This window comes from Mustela nivalis (assembly GCF_964662115.1).
Source record: "Mustela nivalis genome assembly, chromosome: 5".
Classification (NCBI taxonomy): Eukaryota; Metazoa; Chordata; class Mammalia; order Carnivora; family Mustelidae; genus Mustela; species Mustela nivalis.
The window spans coordinates 112,775,440-112,796,041 of record NC_139024.1 but is presented as its reverse complement, the minus strand read 5'-3'; the positions used below and the strand labels follow the sequence as shown (position 1 = coordinate 112,796,041).

Below are 20,602 nucleotides of genomic sequence, written 5' to 3'. Positions count from 1 at the left end.
CTTCACTGCCTTCTTGGTGCACTCCTGCAGTGCTCTTGGTCTAGACTAGCAGCTTCCAAAGATCCAGAGCTGAAGAGCTCTTTGCCATTCTTGGCTTGGCTCCCACAAATCAATTTGAAGGCACAAACAAGACTGATGTTAGAACTAATAAAATACAATGAATAAAGATAGGCAAGATAAGTAAGATTTCCCCAATGTCTAGTTATGTACTAGTACATGTGCTTGTAAGTAAAGCCATGCATATAAGCAGAGACATTCACAGAGGATTTGATCTATGATTATAATTTGGTTTTAGACGGAAGAATACACAGAAAAAATTTGTAAGAGGGGATAGTTTTTGCATAAAAGATGGGAGAAGAACATGTTGGTTTCAAGGTCAAAATGGGAGAGAAAATTGTGGGAGAAAAATTATCTTGTTAACAGCAAGATAGGGTAAATACTTCGTTGGAAGGATACAGAAACACTCTTGGGCAGTAAAGTGTGAATTAAACTCTGAAAGTTGTAATTCACAGAGAAGACCTTCTCTATACCCCACCAAATGTTTTATCCAGAGTGACACTACTAAGTACTAAAAGATGGCTGATGAGTGACATTAGAGACCAATGTTAACCACTGCTTTGCCACCTCTGCTGCACATTGCTTTAGACAATTTTGGTGGCTTTTTTGGAGATTCAGGTTTCCTGTTTATTTGTAAATCTACAGGCTTATTGCTGTGTTGTCAAAGTCCCACACACTAATATCTACTTTCACAAATGAGTTTCATGGTTCTGACAGAATCTAGATTTTTTCATTTCATCAAGTTACCACAGATTCATGTTTGATAGAGAAAGATGTTATCAACAAGCCCAGCAAGGACACATTACCTGAAGAGAGAGTATTATTGTTTTCATGGGAAAGCCTCTGAAGCTTGATGGACTATTCTAGGATGAAAGAGAGAGGAAAAATAGTACGTGTAATTTAGATAAACTCTACTGCAAGTAGAAACCTAATCCTTTTATCTTATTTGTGAAGAGGAAGCATGTGACAGAAGTTGGTTTCATGGTTTTCCATGGGGTTCAAAATAGAAAAATAAGCATATGCACATTCATTAGGATAATTATCTGGGGATACTGCTAATGATGTTTATTTAGCAGAATAAAATAGTTTCAGATCTGCAGATATAAGAGTTAGAATTCCAGAACATTAGAGTTAAAAGAAAACTTCAGGATATTTTAACCACAGTGAAGCCCAGGGAAGTCAACTGGCACTCAAGGTCATGCACTGAGTAGAAAAATGCATGGACTCACTGAGATATGATTAGAGCCAATAGTGCAGGAGTAGGATGTGCATATTATGAATTACCAAGCCCTTTTTCTCTTCTTTTCTGCTGATCTCATCCCACTTAATGGGAGTGATACGACAACACTGAGAAAATAAGTGAAGAGCTGTGTATGCTTCTAGATCTATTGGTGGTACCTATGAATGACTTGGCATGTAAAAAGGTTCAAGCTGGTATCTAAACTGAAATCTTTAATTCTCTATTTATTTGGAAAGAGTTGTATTTGATTATGTAACTACTTATGGAAGATTGTAATTTCCAAAGATGGTAGTAACACTATCTCATTCCAGTTGTTCTTGCTACTCTCCTCATCCAGAACGGGGCTGATTTCCCAACCTGATCTACTCCCCAACCTCAACTCTCCTGCCCACCCCTCAAGGCCATTTCCCCCACCCTTCACCCCTCCCACCCCCCACTCTGCTTACACCTGGGTGTTCCTTTGTGACTGTTTGGTGAAACGATGCTATACAACTTCAGAAGCTAGGCCAGATAGGGCAGTATGGCTTCTACATCTATATTGAAATACTTGCCTCGGGATCAAGCAGCCATGCTGTGAGGAAGCCCAAGCCACCTAAAGAGGCCATTTATTCATGTTCAGGCCAAAAGCTCCAGCTGAGGTTCTAGCCAACAGTCACATGTGTGAGAAAGCCTTCAAGATGATTCTGGTAGCCAACACCATCTGATTGCAGCTGCATAAGGGACCACAGATGAAAACTGCCCATCTAAACCCAGTTTCCCTGCCAAACAATGACAAATAAAAACAAATGACTGCTTTATTTTAAATTACTAAGGTTTTGAGATGACCTGTTATAATAAGGAAAATGCTACTCCTTAAATTGGGAGGGAAAAGGCAAGAAAAGTTCTTTAGAAGATGAAATAAATTTAGAATCAATCAGACTCACATTCTACCACAAAGATACAAACTGATTTTGAAGAAAAATGTAAATAGCAAAGCTCATGTAGTTTTAAGCAAAATCCATAGATAAGAGAGTATGTAATGGGGGTGGAAGTGTCAACAATATTTTCTAAGCTCAAAATGCTAAGTTATATAGATTCAAAATTACTGTGCACAGATCTTCGTATTTGCTTAAAAAAAAAAAAATAGGCAAGGTGACCTTATGCATCTTTTCCACCTCTAACTTCTGTCATTCTCTTTTCATCGTGTGGGTGTTCAGTTTGCTGAAAAAGCCAGATTTCAGAACAGCTTTCTTTCGGAAATGATGTTTTTAAAGTTAAGAAAAAAGGCTTGCCACATTGTAGAAGTGGCAGCTATAAAATTAGATACAAAAATAAATCGAAAATTCGTAACAATTGTGCTGCAAAAGATGAATTAAGAACTGAATTCAAAGTAAAATTAACAAAGTGGGCTTCTGATTAAATGAGCAAGCCAAATCACTTACAGTATGATAATATGTTGGAAATGGCTAGAGATGTTACAAAATAAATGAGGAAAACATTATGTGTACAGTGCTAGAATTGAGATGGCATAAAATAAGAATTTCAGAAAGTATGATCTTATAGTATAAGGTAGGGGTAGGAAAACTGGGGTAATTTCTAGCTCTAACAAAAAGAATGTTCAAAATCTTAGAAAATGCAGAGAAATGAAAACCATTATATGTCAAAAAAGTTTTGTACTGGTAAAAAAAAGATACAAGGTAGAAAACCAAGGGATTTGGAGAGGGTTGTATAAGATGAAAGTAGTTCCTTCCCTCCCTCTGCATCCCACCCCCGCTGTCCTCAGATACATGTCAACACCATACTTTTTAAAGAGCAAAAGTAACTCCATGTTCCTCACTTACATCTGCACAGATGGCAACAATAATCATTAGTTTCCTAACAACTCATCATCACTTTCTAAGTAAAGGTTGGAGACCTTCTTTGGATTGAAGTTTTAATAAGGCAAAGGATTTCATTGGAGTTCCTCTATTAACAAGTAGGTTTTGCTCATTTATAGCATTACTCAGCATGATGCTAAGCACTTCAGAAAGATGCAGAGGTCTAAAGCCTATGAAAAACTAGTTCTTATTTAATTGAAGAGACAGAATTAAATTAATAAAGAATAATGAGTCCTGGAAAAATCTAAGCAATGTTGTTGTTTAAGATTTATTTGTTTTAGTGAGGGATAGAGAGAGTGTGAGAGAAGGGGCAGAGAGAGTGATGAGAGAGAATCCCAAGCAGACTACACACTGAGTGCAGAGCCCAACAGAGGGCTCAATTCCAGAACCCCAACATCGTGACCTGAGCCAAAACCAACAGTCAGGAACTTAACCTTGACTCAGCCATCCAGGCCCACCCAAGCAGTGTTTATAAGAAAATGGAGTAAGTGGGGTTTGAAATATAGGTGAGAAATCATCTGAGGAAATCATCCTTGGTAAGTGCCTTGCTCTATATGTGGTACACAGTAGGTGTTCAAGCAATTATTTATGGAAAAAAATGAACAAGCAATGCAAACATCTGAAAAAGTGGCCTAAAACTCTGTTAAGCAGTGTTCCAGCTCAACTAGAGATGCAAAGGCAAGGTTGGATATCAGGGCATGACTCAGTCAAGAAGGCCTGGGAAAGGAGGGGTTACATTCATTTTCTGTGGTAGGAAAATGGAAATCAATAAAGCTGCCTGCCTGATACTCAAGAGAGATTACTCTGACAGCAGAATGTGAGATGGAACAGAAAGAAAAACTCAAGTGAGGTGGCATCAATTTCAATTCTACCCTGACTTGGCAGGCTTCTTTGTACTTTGTGCTTGACTGAAGTCAAACAACCTCAAGCAAAATACATGTATTGTGGCAAGGGAAGGTTGCTGGAAGAATATTATGGAGCACAGATGGAACTAGCTTTGTGGAGATTCTAAGTGTGTGGATGCAGAATGCTGAGATGTGGGCAAGTCAGTTTGAACCAAGATTTCCAGGAAAAAAAAAAAAAAAAGCTTATAAGAAAGTATGCAAAATAAAGCCTTAGAATTCAAAGGTCCACCCGTAGAATGATTTTAAGTATACCCTCTGTATGTCATAATGTTCGCAAAGAATCAGATTTTCTTGTCACAAGAAAAAAGTAATCATACACATAGCTTTAGCTACATCCTAAGGGACATACCTTATTTAAAACATACAAGCAAACTTTAATACAGTAATTTTAACACCATGCTGATCCACTAAATGTTTGGTATTGGGGATGAGAACTTATATCTGTTACTTCACTGGAAAAGCAGCAAGGCTTTTCATGGGCTCTAGAAACAGGCTGCTTGGATTTGAATGTTAACACTTACTAGTCCTATGACTTTAGGCAAGTTATTTATAACCTCTATGTGCCTCCACTTCTGCATCTGAAAATAGGGATAATTCTAAAAGCTATATAAGGTTATAATGAGGATTAAAATATGGATGAGTACTTGCCTTATAGGTAGTGATTAATAAATATCAGCTACTATTATTACTATATAACTTTGTCTTTTGTCTCTTTTTGCCTAAAGAAGAAACAAATTACTACTGCCCATTTTTCTATGGTAGGATATCAGAGAGATACTTGGTGGCTTACCCTGAGTAACATACTGAATTATTTGATGGCATTCAGAAAGCACCCCCTTCTAAAATCCTTCTGGTAAAGAGAGCCATATTTTTATTTTTCTGGGACAAAGCTAAAAAAAAAAAAATACACTTACTGAGTTGAACAAAACAGAATCATAAATAAATTAGCTGCATTTTGTTTTTCCTGTCTGAGAAAACCCAAAAAATCATTTTCCTTTCTATCTGAAAGGACATCTAAAAGGAACCAGACCACACAACGACACTGAGATGGCTGTACCTGAAGTAAAATAAATCATAGTGGAAAAGGATGATGTCTGACAGGAGGCTTTGGATGTTGTTTTCATTACCTAGTTATTTTCTATGTAAAAGCCACTTGTGTCTCAAAGTGGACCTTGTCATCTGAAAAGCACTTCGTCTTGTTGTATTTCCAAAGATTTAAATGGAAATTGTTGCTTTTGGGAAACAGCCATAAGGAATGACTTGGCTGCGTTTAAAAGACTCAATCCATTTGCCTCCTAGTACCAGTAACTCTCTCTCTTGTGTTACAGGTTCTGCTTCTTCCAGAAGCTAATACTAATTTAATAATCATGGAAATAATCAATTCTTTAAAGCACTGTACATACTCAACGTGTGCATATTGTACAATCACATATAGGACTACTCATACATAATTCCAAACAGCAACCTTGTAATGTTCACGATTCTTCAGTTTCACAGATGAGAAAACCAAGGCTACCAGGGTTAAGTCCCTTGTTCAAGGTCCCACAGCCACCAACGGATGGGATAGGAAGTCATCTCCACTCAGTTTCTTTGTTTTCACCTGTTATTACCACCATCCTCAGTAGATACTGCTCAAGCCCTTTCATTCAAAGTAATAGAAAACTTAATAAAAAATGAAGCCATAGTCTTCCGGTACTCCTACCTGAACTTGGACAACTTAAAACAAGATTCAAAAGAAGACATGTTCTATCATTATATTTTGTGGTACCTGGACATCAATCACTATCACGTAAACTGGTCATTTCCATTTCTAATTATATAATTTCACAGGAAATTCAGTATTTGGTAGCCTGTTATCTTAGCCTGTTATCTTAGCTTTGATACAGCCCACCCCCCCACCCCCCCCGTTTTGACATCACACTGTTCTAGGTGTGCTACTAATACAAAATGAAATGACTTTTCCTGTAGAAGATTCTTTAGAATGTTAGACAGGTTAGACAGGTGAAAAGTAAAATTGATTCTATTAGCAACAGTGTTAAGCTAAAAATGAATGCCCAGGTTAAAAAATAATAGGGGCACCTGGGTGCCTCAGTGGGTTAAAGCCTCTGCCTTGGGCTCAGGTCATGATCCCAGTTTTGTGAGATCGAGCCCCATGGAGCCCTACATCAGCCTCTCTGCTTGGAGGGGAGCCTGCTTCCCTGCCCCCCCACCACACCCTCGGCCTCTCTGCCTACTTGTGATCTCTCTCTCTCTCTCTGTCAAATAAACAAACAAACAAATAAATAAATAAATAAAATCTTTAAAAAAAATGATTTCAAATATTACTTTGAGATTCCTTCTAAGGAACAGAATTGAATTTATATTCAATATTTATATTTTATTCATTATAGATTAGTGGGTATGTGTTACTTACAGCATATTTTTCTTTCCCTGATGCATTATTTACTGACATTTTCTAAAAATATGTTGTCTCTTGACTTAGGAGAAAAAAAAAAAATTGGACATAACCAATGTTATGCTATGAATCCCTAAGATAAACCAAACTAAAAGACCCATATGCAGATACAACTGGCCCTTCCTTTTCTATCTCACCAACAGCTACTTTAAAAGATCCTAGGAATACACACAGCATAGGAAGAGCAAGAGAGATTTCTAATCCTGTTTGGAAAACTCATTTTTTTGTTTTTTTTTTTTGCTTTGATAGTATTACATAGCACAAGGTTATATTCATTCTTTCATTTTTTTTTTTATTCATACAACTAACTGCAGAATTCACAGCCTTTTTAAGCACAAATTGGTATTTTTAAAAACTAACCATATATTGGCCATAAAGCATGGCTCAACACATTTAAATATTATAGGCTATGCTTTTTATCATAAAACAATTATGGTAAAAAACAAAAAACAGGGGCATCTGCTTTAGGCTTGGGTCATGATCCCAGGGTCCTGGGATTGAGCCCTCATCGGGCTCCCCACTCAGTGGGGGGCCTGCTTCTCCCTCTCCCACTCCCTCTGCTTGTATTTCCTTTCTCATTGTGTCTCCATCAAATAAATAAAATCTTGAAAAAAATGAAAAACTGTAAAACTAAGAAATATCCAAATATTTGGAAATTTAAAAAATATGTAAATAGCTTATGAGTTCAAAGAAAAAATCATAACAAATTAGTATTTCCAATTGAATATAATGAAAATATAAGACATCATAACTGCTGCTAAATCATTACCTGGATGATATTTTTATTTAAAACACATTTATTAGGGGCGCCTGGGTGGCTCAGTGGGTTAAGCCGCTGCCTTCGGCTCAGGTCGTGATCTCAGGGTCCTGGGATTGAGTCCCGCATCGGGCTCTCTGCTCAGCGGGGAGCCTGCTTCCCTCTCTCTCTCTGCCTGCCTCTCCATCTACTTGTGATTTCTCTCTGTCAAATACATAAATAAAATCTTTAAAAAAAAAAAATAAAAAATAAAACACATTTATTAGAAAAGAAGAAATGCTAAGGTGCCTGGGTGGCACAGTCAGTTAAGCAACTGACTCTGTTTCAGTTCAGGCCATGATCTCAGGGTCCTTATATTAGGCCCGATGTCAGGCTCTGAGCTCAGCATGGAGTCTACTTAAGATTCTCTCTCCCTCTCCTTTTGCCCCTCTCCCCCATAAATAAAATCTTAAGGAAAAAAAAGAAAAGAAAAGAAATGTTGAAAATAGATGAAGTAAGCAACCATGTCAAGAAGTTAGAGAAAGAAGAGAAAACTGAAAGTGAAAAGAAGGAAACAGTAAAGATATGAGCAGAAATAAAACCAAAAGAGCCTGAAGTTGATCCTATGAAACGAAAATGAAATTGACATGACTTGCCAAAATTGACACAAGAAGCCAAAAGAAAAAAAAGAAAGGCCATCAAGAATTCATCTAAAATTATGAATTCTTGAGGGTGCCTGGGTGGCTCAGCGGATTGAGCCTCTGCCTTTGGCTTAGGTCATGATCTCAGGGTCCTTGGATCAAGCCCTACATCAGGCTCCTTGCTCAGCACAGAGCCTGCTTCCCCCTCTCTCTTTGCCTGCCTCTCTGCCTACTTGTGATTGTGATCTTCGTCTGTCAAATGAATAAATAAAACCTTAAAAAAAAAAAAACAGTAACAGTAATAAAAAAATCTTACCAAAAAGAAACTCCAAGCCCAAACAGCTCTCATATTACAAAAAAAATTTTTTTTATTTGACAGACAGAGATCACAAGTAGGCAGACAGGCAGGCTGAGAGAGAGAGAGAGAGAGAGAGGAGGAAGTAGGCTCCCCGCAGAGCAGAGAGCCCGATGTGGAGCTCAATCCCAGAACCCTGGGATCATGACCCGAGCCAAAGGCAGAGGCTTTAACCCACTGAGCCACCCAAGCGCCCCTACAAAAACTTTTTAAAGTAGAAGTAGAAGGCACACTCCCCAAGTCGTTTCATGGGGAAAATATAATATTAATACCAAAACTAGAGAAGAAAATTATATAAGCCATTCTCACTAATGAACATACATGCAAAAACTCCTTGAAAACTAATAAACAGATATATCAATTTATAAAGGAGTAATATGTTTGACTAAATTTGAGTTAATCCCAGAAACTCAAGATTGGTTTGACATTCAAAAATCAATCACCATGATTTTCCATTATTAAGCCACTGGAGGAAGAAAATTATAGTATCATTTTACACACATTTGACAAAATTCATTGTTCATTAAAAACTTTAAAAAACTTAAAAAAAAACTTTAAAAAAAAATAAGAAAAAGAAAAGTTCCTCAAGTTGAAAAAAGGACAGTTAACCCTTGAATAATACAGGGTTTAGAGGCACTGACTCCCTGCGCAATAGAAAATCTGTGTATAACTTTTAAGTCCCTCAAAACTTAGCTATTAATAGCCTACTGCTGAACAGAAGCCTTAATAATAACATCAACAGTCCATTAACACATATTTTGTATGTTCTATGTATCATATCCCATATTCTTACAATTAAGAAAGCTACAGAAAAGAAAATGTTATTAAGAATATCGTAGAGGGGTGCCTGGGTGGCTCAGTGGGTTAAGCCTCTGCCTTCTGCTCAGGTCATGATCCCAGGAGACTCCTAATGGGCTCTCTGCTCAGTGGGGAGTCTTTATCTTTATCTCCCTCTCCCTCTGCCCCTCCTCACTGCTCCTGTTCTCTCAAATAAGTAAGTAAATTAATCGTTAAAAAAAGAGAGAGAGAGAAAGAGAGAAAGAGAAAATACATTTACAGTACTGTACTGTACTTACTGAAAAAAATCCACATGTAAGTGATGAAGTTCTAGAATATAGCTGAGGTTCAGTGGGGTGAGGTCTGGAGCCAATGACCAAGAAAGAATTCTTGAGACATCTTTGGTACAAAATGGTGGTTGATTAAGGCACGGGGACAGGACCCATGGGCAGGAAGAACAGCTGCCCCAGGGTTGTGAGGGGTGGCAGCTTATGTACTAAGGGGGGTGGAGGAAGGAAAAGGGAGGTTTTAATAGAACTTTGGACCTACAAGTTACCAGAGGCCTGGAGGCCTTGCCATTGTCAAGGTCATTTTGACCTCCAGCAAGGTATTAACATTAAGATAGGTGGGAGATTCCTAAAGAATGTTACCTATGTCCCACCCAGCAGGGGGTGGGGGAAGTTTAGAGGGTGTCAGCTTTTGCTTTGTCCTCAGCCAGCCTTCTGTAGTGGACTGACTGGTCAAATCCATGTTGTTCAAGAGTCAACTGTAGTTTACAAACAAATCTACAGGAAATATTGTACTTACTGGTATATTTTGACATAGAAGCTAGGAATGCCACTATTACTGCTTCCATTCATCTGTATATTGATGGTTTTAGCAACTGCAGTAAAGCAAGGAAAAAGGAACATAAAAATTGGTAAGGAAATGTCATGTTTCACAAATTTTGAAAGAAAACATTTAATTGAGGCCACAGATAAAATTTTAGTTTTAAGAGAATTTAGAGGTTATTACTCAGACATCACGGTGTATCTCTATACTAGCCACAAACATTAGAAAATTAAATTTATAAAATACATAGTTTATACTATCAAACATATTAAGGACTATTAGTAAAATTCAAAAGAGATACATAAGACTTCTTTGTAGGAATTAATACACATTTAATAAGATAAATTTTAAATGATGAAAATAAATGGAGATATATTTTGTACATAAGTCAGAGAACTTAATATTGTAAAGATATCAGTTCTTCCGACATTGTTTTATAGATTCAGTGCAATCTCTGTCCAAGTCCCCACACAGATCTCTGTGGAACAAGACAAGCTGAATTTAAATTATATAGAAAGGGAGAGACCAAGAGTAACACAGACATTCTGAAGAACAGCAGAACAGACTCATGACTAAGGTTTTATTAGATGGTAATACCTGATCCCAACAGTAGTTATGATGAAGGAACAGAAGGTTGGCTGAGGACAAAGCAAAAGCTGACACCTTGCAACCTCCCCCCCACCCCCACTCCTGGGTGGACATATGTGACATTCTTTAGGAATCTCCCTGATGGGTCAGTAATCAAAGGAGCGAGACTGATACAAAGCGAAGGTCAAGCAAAGCTTTATTTCGTACCAAGCATGAAGAATCAAACTGACCGTTCAGGGCCGCCTCTTACAGAGAGGGCAACCACCCCCAGCCTCACAGACCAACTTCCATAGAGCAAAGACCATGTGGTTGAGCCTGGGCACACACAGGTGGCCAATGAGATTTGCAACACACAGAGAAAGCTGCAGTCATGCTAGGTCACACTCAGGTGGCCAAATGAATTACAATTCACCCCATAGTAGCTATTTGAACTAGCCTATCACCTTGGTCAGAATTGGCGCCCAATTACACTCCTTGGTAGCTAGGGAGACAGTATGCATGCTCCACTGATTGGATGTCTCCACCTGGCCCAACTCATCCCCGCATTCAGGCTCTGCTGACCTGACCCACCCTTGTGTTTGGACTCTGTTCTCAGGGACTGGTCAACCATATTCTACTGGTTTCCCAGACTTGCTTTTAAGTAAGTTCCCCTGGTGGGGGGCAGGGTCAGTTTAAGTATTACTGCATAAACAACAAAATCACTGTTTAACCGGATGGAGCTGCTCTGGCTAAATAGGGCTTTATACTCCCAACTATCTTAGCTTGCTAAAAAGGGCAGAAAGACCTTGGCAGTGGCAAGGCCTCTGGTATCTGGTATTTTGTAGGTCCTCTTTAGCTTATGAAAGTTCTACTGAACCTCTCTTTTCCTTACTTTCCCCACCCCCATGGTATGTAACCTGCCATACCTCACAACCGCAGGGCAGCAGCTTTCTGCCCACAGGTTCTGTCTTCATGCTTTAATAAACCACCATTTGCCACCATTTGCACCAAAGACGTCTCAAGAATTCTTTCTTGGTCATCGGCTCCAGACCTCACCCTACTGAACCTCATGTATATTCTAGAACTTCATAAGTTAGTCCCCTCAAGGTCTAAGAAACTGTTTCCAAAATACCTTAGAGGTTTGTTATGTCTCTGACCTCCTCTCAACTTGAAAGTATGTAATCACCACCCCTCACAACTGCAAAATGCAGTTTTCTGCGCACAGGTCCAGTTTCCAAAGACATCTCAAGAATTCTTTCATGGCTGTCGGCTCTGAACCCCAACACTCCAAACCACATCAATTCCATTTACAAAAAGTTCAAAACCAGGCAAAACTTGAGACCTTTCGTTACAAAAAAAACGTGTTTTTTTCTTAAAGCACAGGGACAGGACTTCGGGCAGAAAGTGCTGCCCTGGAGTTGTGAGGAATAGTCATTCATCTTTGGAGTTGGGGGAGGTAAAGACAAAGGAAGTTTCAAAAAGGATTTTCATATGTGAAAGAAGATTTACAGGATCCTGAAGGCCTATTGTTAAGCTAAAGTTGTTTTTTCCTCTAGCAGGGCATTAAATTGGGAGTTCCTGGAGGAAAGTTATATTCTGCTTGCCTCAAGTATTTGTCAAGGGGCTACAAATTATAAGGAAATTTAATTTTATGTACATTTCCTTTTGCCTTTGTTCTCCACATTAATAATATTTCAAATATATATAAAATATATATTTATATTATATACATAATTTATATATATATATATATATATAATTTTTTTACCGGAGTGGAATTTTCTGAGATTTTTGTTTATCTCTCAATAAGCTGCTAATTTATGTTTATGTACTCTTAGGTATGTTTATTGTTTCACCATAAAATTATTTTTTAAATATAATGCATGGTGAATAAAGTTTTATAAAATTAAACTTCAATCCAAATAAATATCAATTAAGGTGTTAAAAAATTTCAGCAGAGTAAATTTGAAGATCTAATTGTTCTTTTTAAGCAATTCATGAATTGGGCAGCATCCCATCTAGCAAGTAAAAAGGAGGTTCAAGAACTATACAAAATGAAAGGATCCTATAGGCAGAAATGGGGCCAAACAAAGAGGTTAGCAACAAAAGATAAGATTATATTGAGTAAGTGTTACCTTCTCTCAGGGGAAGGCAGGAGGTTTTATCTGGCAGATTATCTCACTAATGGTGAGGAAGAAATTCCAGACTGATTTGTTTAAAATTCCACTCCAGAGGGTAGCAGAAACCTTAATTAGGTTAGGCGCTAAGTCTTGGAGATACTAAGTGACACAATTTTAGACCTGTTTCATTTTAACAAAGGAAAAGATGTTCTTTATGTTTAAGAAAATGGGAATCAGAGGTCCTAAAGATGTGGAAATGTTGTGGTTCACAGTTAAAGACCAAGAAAGAATTCTTGAGATGTCTTTGGTGCAAAAGGTGGTTTTTTGTTTTTTTTTAAAGCACAGAAACAGGACCTGCGGGCAGGAGTTGCACTAGGGTCATGAGGATTGGTTGATTACATACTTGCAAAATGGGAGAGGGTTAGGAATAGAGTAAGTCTCTAAGGAATTTTGGAAGCAAGTTTTCTAGGACCTTGATGGGGGTAGCTATTGTTAGGAAAAAGTCATTTATTACTATTTAGTAAAACTTCAGTTATGAGACCCTTGAGATGTATATCAAGGGCCACATGTTTAGAGGATGATTGCTAACATATCTGGGGGGTATAAAGAAAATTTCCAAAGGAATTTTTATATGTTAAAGTGGACTTACAGGTGGGACGCCTGGGTGGCTCAGTTGGTTGGGCAGCTGCCTTCGGCTCAGGTCATGATCCCAGCGTCCTGGGATCGAGTCCCGCATCGGGCTCCTTGCTCGGCAGGGAGCCTGCTTCTCCCTCTGCCTCTGCCTGCCATTCTGTCTGCCTGTGCTTGCTCTCTCCCCCTCTCTCTCTCTGATAAATAAATAAAATCTTAAAAAAAAAAAAAAGTGGACTTACAGGATACTGGGTTGGGGGAGGGGGTCAGGATAATGTTAAGCTAAGATTGCCTTTTGCTCTTAGCAAAGTGTCAACATCGAGGCAGCTTAGTTCCTATAGAAAAATCACTCTACTTGTTTCAAGGGCTTGTCAGTGGGCTGTAGGCAGTAAGAAAATTTAATTTTTTCTTTTGCCTTTGCCTCCCACATCACTATCTTACTAATTTTTAATAGAACTTTGCATGTTATTTAGTGTCCTATGGAAAAAACATTCATTGAACACTTAATAGCCTGAATGTCTGAAGCTGAATGTCTTCTTTTTGGTGATGGATTATCTCTATACTTACTAAACATTTGAGTGAAATAAAATATTTGCTTTAAATGAACTTATATTTTGATGGTAGGGATTTACATCTCTTAATCAGTGTCCAGAGAAATAATTGGGAAAAAAGGAACCAAAGTCAAAGAACTATGAAACAGTTGAGATTTTGTTTAAGAAGAGCACCTGGGTGGCTTAGTTGGTTGGGCGACCGCCTTCAGCTCAGGTCATGATCTTGGAGTCCCAGGATCCAGTCCGCATTGGGCTCCCTGCTCAGCAGGGAGTCTGCTTCTCCCTCTGATCCTCTCTCCTCTCAGGCTCTCTCTCTCAAATAAATAAATGAAATCTTAAAAAAAAAAAAAAAAAAAAAAAAGATTGGGGCACCTGGGAGACTCAGTGGGTTAAGCTCTGCCTTTGGCTCATGTCATGATCTGAGGGTCCTGGGATGGAGCCCCCATCCAGCTCTCTGTTCAGCGAGGAGCCTGCATCCCCCTCCACCAACCACCCTCTGTCTGCTTCTCTATCTACTTGTGATTTCTCTCTCTGTCAAAATAAATAAATAAAATCTAAAAAAAAATTTTTTTTTTGTTTAAGAAGATATTTTACATAGGAGTGCCTGGGTGGCTCAGTGGGTTAAAGCCTCTGCCTTCTGTTCAGGTCATGATCCCAGGGTCCTGGGATAGAGCCCCGCATCAGGCTCACTGCTCAGCAGGGAGCCTGCTTCCTGCCCCCCTCTCTGCCGGCATGTGATCTCTGTCTGTCAAATAAATAAATAAAATCTATTTTAAAAAAGAAGCTATTTTACATAATAAAAATAACTTCTAAGTGTTTATTATAATTTACTTAATAACCCAGGGTGCTATAAAAACTAAATCACTTAAACTACCATTCTATTCTAGACCCATAATAAAGTGGAAAGCAACAATTCTCTAGTGGATTTGGGAATATGTATTTATTCATTTATTCAAAAAGTGTCTACTGAGTTACTGTTATGTACCCTGAACTATACTAAGTGCTTGGGTTATAACAAAGGACAATATAGACAAAAATCCATGCTCTCCTAGAATATGCATTCTCATTTGGAAGACAGGTAATAAACAAATAGTTAAAGTCATGTCAGACAGTGGTTAAGAGCTCTGAAGACAAATAAAGCAGGATGAAAGGACAGAGAATAAGGATACAAACTCAGGTAAGATGGAATGCTGAATATTGGTCTTTGTATACTGAGTTTGCTGGTTTGTGAAGTGGATAGGGAAAATTCCTCAGAAAGCAGATGTATTTCCCAACAATGGGAATATCTCCAGGAGTACAGATGACTGGGTATTCTTCAGATGTGAGAAAGCTACAAATCTGCATATGGGGAAAACTTCTAGAAGATTCTTAAACAAACCTCAAAATAACCTGGTAGTTCATCTGTCTTTCAAATTTGGGCTTTTCATAAGCTAGTTTCAAATCAGAGTTTGTGGGTCTCATTTCTATAGTCACATAATATGAGATTTTTATTTCCTAGGAAAAGTAGCTTGGAAGTAATATGTAGTTCAGGAGTCAGCTAAAAATGTTTTTGTCCTCTTACTACTGAGATTCTAAATCATGCATTTTTCTTATTTCTGAATGAAAAAGAATGGTTAAATTGAGACAAATTAAATGGTTTGTGGATGTTCAAGACCCTCATATACTATAACATCATTGTTTTCAACAGCATTCAATCATCTTTATCTTTTGATGTGAAAGGGAAGTAAACTCAATGTGTAGCAGTCCCAGAACCTCCTCTGAGCAGTGTTAGTATGATTTGATAATGTGTCCGTTCTCCTAAAACTGAAACACAGCAAACAGAAAGAAATAAACAAAAGCGCTTTCTTTAGAAAACAATGATTGAACAAACATTATTTATAAATTTAGCCCTTGGTGTGGGACTTGGAGGTAATGCACGTAACAGTTGACTCAGAATTCACTACAACTTTGGGGGAGGGGAGGTCTGCCTAAGCTGCTGCGTTCATACTGGATACAAAAATGTGATAGTGGAAAAAAAACCTGGTACCTATTTCCCGTGAATATTATCGGTTCTATCATTTCTTTCTTTCTTTCTTTCTTTCTTTCTTTCTTTCTTTCTTTCTTTCTTTCTTTCTTTCTTTCAAGAGAGCACGCACACACAAGGTTGGGAGGTGCAGGGAGGGACAGAGGGAGAGAGAATCTTAAGAAGACTCCATGATCAGCATGGAGTCTGACATGGGGCTCCATCTCATGACCCTGATATCACCACCCTGAGATCACGACCTGCGCAGAAACCAAGGGTGGGACACTTTACCACCTGAGCCAACCAGGTGCCTCTACTGTGTGATTTCTGAAAGACATGAAACAGATTTCTGAACATTTTTTAGAGTCTGGATAGTGCTGGATTCATCAAAGCTACAAGTGATACCAATAACAGTTTTCCTGAGCCAGATTGTAAGAAACATTCTACAGGGCAGCTATTTACTGTTGTACAGGCTGTGTACTGCACATCTTTAGCACACCATTAATCTTGTACATGACTGCTTTGACTTGATAAGAAAATATCATAATCCTGGACCCTGACACAGAAAGGAACTAAGAGGCTTCAGTTATTAGCATAAGAACAGATGCACTTACATGGCATTGGCAATGTCTACTGGGTACAAAAGACTAGAAATACTGTAGGCTTAGGGAACCTACAGAATCTACCTATGCAAAGCAGGTCCATTACAGCACAGGTGAGCATGTGATTCTTGCTTGCATAAACTGCTATAGTCTCTGGACAGCTTGTCCACTTAGGCATCCATGGATGCCTCTATGGGACCATCTTTTCCCACTCCAATTCCTGGAAACAGTTCCTTAATCATTGGACAGAGATGCCTACAGAAAAGAATGGATTCTTACTCATGACCTATGCCAAATGATTGGGAGGTAAGTGGATGAATTTGTACCGAGAACTTGAAAATGCTTTAGCATGAAACTGGAGATTGTACTGTGAATTGAACTGAAGTCTTACATTCTGCCCACACCTACAAATTGAAATTCTCTAAGTAAGGCATTTGAGGATAATAGAGAACAAAATCCATTTGACAGGAAATAGATGCCTTCCTCCATCGGCCACAGTGTTTGGCATATTACAATATTTGGACAATGTTTTTGGCTCTAAGTTTTCTTATAGCCAGGAAATGCACTAAGGATCTGGAGTTTTCGGTTTCTGACAACAGAAAACACATACATTTATCTGTAGTGAATAAAGGTCCTAAGTGGGGGGGGGAAAAAAGTCCTAACTGATAGAAAAGTCTGCTAGAATCTATCACATGTATAACATCATGAGTTTTAAAGGGGTCTAAAAAACATCTAAATGATCTATGTAAAAATGGTGCTTAGAGAAATTAATTGATAACCACGATATTAGCATATATTTTTAATTAGTTTTCCATGAGGCAATTCTAAAGATATTTGTAAGGAGGGAAAACCACGGATTTATTAACAAAGCGACAAGATTTTTGGAGTTAGAAGAAGCACTATGAATTACGTAAGTCAAATATCCTCGATTTCCCAGATGAAGAAACTGAGACTCAGAGAAATTAAAACAAGACAAAATAAACAAAATAGCCCACGTTATTAGAAGTGGTAGGAAGAGTTAACAGGATTGTGAAAAGGAACTTCCTGTTTGGCACGATGCTGGGAGAATCCACCATGTGGGAACTTCGAAGCCACATCTCTCTTGATATGCGCCCCCACATCCTCTAAGACTTCACAATCAAAAATGGTTCACACAAACGGCCGTCCTTCGGGGACGGAGAAACTTACTTGCGGTTCTTGAAGCAGCAGCTGCTTATCTTCAGCGCGTCCAGGGGAGCTTTCACGTGAGCCACGGACCCTGGCACGCATTAGACTGTGTTTCTCGATGGATGGAGCAGCCGACATTGCTGCTGCCCCCGTGTGCTTGCTTGACTGTGCTTATCACAGCTGGACGCCCAGAAACCCCCCAGGCCGATGGCACAAGGCAGCCGGAGGCACACCAGGGAAAGTTTATCTGGTACTCCAGCACCCTGCTGCGGGGGGTGGGAAGCAACAGCGAGTCCAGCCCAGGGAAGGACCACACCACGGAGTCCAGTGAGTCACCACCAGGGCATGTATCCCCTGTACACACAGGGAAAGGGGGGATTGAGACTGGTCTCTTGCACAGCACCTGAGAGAGGTCAGGCAGATTCCGGAAGCTGCCGGCGGGTGCCGATAAAGGGCGGACCAACCGGAAGCTGCTCCACTGGGCTCCAACCACGTGGCTCAGACCCGCTACAGCTGAGGACCCCAGAGCAGGTATGGATCTTTGCAGCTTCTGATGGAACCCTGGTGACCTCTTAGGACTTTGGCTCAAGGGAAGAAAAGACATTAAAAAGAAAAAAAAAAAAAGGTTAGGATTTTTTAAACCATGTATATAAGAAAACAATCAATTATTAAGCATATAACTAACCACTGCATTTTGAGTGGTCATTAAGAGATGTACTGTAAGTTTAAATAAAATAGGCCATTGTACAGAGCAATAAAATATAAAGGGCTAGAGATCTGGGAAGATCACCTTTTGTAGGATGAGAAAGTTAGAAATCCAGAATCAGTGTTGCTTATGATGAGATTGAGAGCAAACAACAATCTCCAATTCATGTTTTTGTTAGAATAAACAAATTTGGTTTGAACATACTATCGCTATGTCGCTCTGGGTCTGCAGGTATAACAGAGAGAGGGGGCCATCACAAAACACTGAAAAGGAAGAGAAAATCGTAATAATTGGTTTAAGTAAGTGTAGGTAAAGGAAAGAGAGAGAAGAAACAGGCAGAGAGAGGGAAACAAGCAAGAGATGGGAATGAGATGGGAACCATAGAAACAGGCTAGATTTTATGGATTCATATATAAAGAGAAGAAATCTCTTCCTCTCTGGTTGATAAGTATTTCCTGCTATTGAAGAAAAAGGGAGGTCACTAGGGAAAGAACACTGAAAATACCATGATCTTGTTACACCATGAAAATCAATGAGCTAGTGGCTAAAGTAAAGTGATATTTCTGGGTCTTGCCTTACCAGATTTCCTCTATTTTTAAACAAAAATTCAAATTCTCTTGGGAAGAGACATTAAACACTATGGTTTTCATAATGGTAGATAAATGAGAAAGTCTGGGAGGGATTAGTATGAACTGAGCACATTTTTAAAATAATGCTGATTAAAAACTCCTTTTTTTGATAAGTCTTTTTTTTTCCAAATTCACACATTAACACCTTAATCCCAGGCTGGGAATCAGCGGAGAGTCCAACCAAACCTTCTCACCAGTTCTTTCCTCAGACTTAGCTGAGGATCTGACTTCAGCCTGTCCCCACAGCTTACAGCTTCCTTTCCAAGTTCCCTCAGACCACAGGAAGGCCTGCTGGACATCAGAGTAGGAAAGGAACAAGGTGCTCAGCTGAGTGAAGTATGGAGGAATGTTTTTTTACTGTAGTATAGACAAACTACAAAGTCATGAGACTGATGTTGCTCTTGATCTTGGATACATCTTAAGAATAAGTATAAATGTATTTCCTATGAAACCATTTAGACAGTACTTATCTCGATGGGCAAGTAGGTAAAGAAAAATGTTCTCAGTACTTTAAAAATTGTATAAAAGAATTGATCCTTGACAATGACTGAATTGAATTATTGCTGTTCACACAATTATGTTCTTTTATAAATGTGGGCCCAAGAAGGAAAGATGTCTGGTGTTATAGTTTCAGGATTTAAGTTAGCAGTTTGGGTTTGGCTATCATTCAAGCAAAAGCTTTGAGGACTTTTTTTTTTTAGAGAAGATGTTATTCTTTTTTTTTTTTTTTTTAAGATTTTATTTATTTATTTGACAGAGATAGAGATCACAAGTAGGCAGAGAGACAGACAGAGAGAGATGAGGAGAAGCAGGCTCCCTGCTGAGCAGAGAGCCTGATGCGGGACTCCATCCCAGGCCCCTGGGATCATGACCTGAGCCGAAGGCAGAGGCTTAACCCTTTGAGCCACCCAGGTGCCCCTTTGAGGACTTTTTATGATGAATACATAATTGATGAAGAGCCATAAGGTAAAAATAAAATAAAATGAATCCAACACACATTAGATAAGATCATGCATTTTAAAATCCTGTATATCTTGCATAAAGTCAAGTGCAAAGTACAAGGTGAGGCTACCAGCGCTATATGAGATAAAAATATAAGAAAGTAAAAAAATTATTCTTAAAAATAAATTAGCAGTTGTTTTGGGTGCCAAACCCATTCTTGCAAAGGGCGTCTGTGTGAGCAAAACATGAGAGGATACCCATCTATATTTATTTCTCAAAAAATAGACTTAGTGGTGGTTTTGTTTGGGGAGGCAAATTAATGCTCAGAGACCGAGTTCATCTTTTTTTTCTTTTTTAATTTACAATAAATTAATAAACATATAATGTATTATTGGTAGAGGGTCAGTGATTCATCAGTCTAACATGATACCCTTTGTTCATTACATCACTTTCCCTCCTTAATGCCAATCATCCAGTTACCCCAACCTTCCACCACCCACTACCCCTCCAGCAATCCTCAGTTTATTTCCCAGAGTCAAGATTCTCTAATGGTTTGTCTCTCTCTCTCTGATTTTGTCGTTTTATCTTTTCCTCTCTTCCCCTACAATCCTCTGTTTTGTTTCTTAAATGCCAGATCTGAGTGAGATCATATGTTAATTGTCTTTTTCTGATTGACTTATTTTACTTAGCATAATACCCTCTCATTCCATCCACGGCATTGCAAATGGCAAGATTTCTTTTTTTTTTTTTTTTTTTTTTGATGGCTGAATAGTATTCTATATTGTATATACATACCACATCTTCTTTATCCATTCAACTGTCTATGGACATCT

General features: G+C 38.6%; 1 long non-coding RNA gene across 2 annotated transcripts in view; it reads right to left on the bottom strand.

Annotated features, from left to right (window-relative positions):
* LOC309864362 overlaps positions 1–17,934 on the bottom strand; it is a 107,028-nt gene extending 89,094 nt beyond the window's left edge. The window contains exons 1-2 of one of the 2 annotated variants that reach the window (XR_014311473.1): positions 17,514–17,934; positions 9,830–9,905 (exon numbers count right to left, since the gene is read on the bottom strand). This is a non-coding gene — a long non-coding RNA (uncharacterized lncRNA). The remainder of the gene's footprint in view (positions 1–9,829; positions 9,906–17,513) is intronic. The other variant, XR_014311474.1, reaches the window with a different exon arrangement.
* Between the last annotated feature and the right edge of the window lie 2,668 nt (positions 17,935–20,602).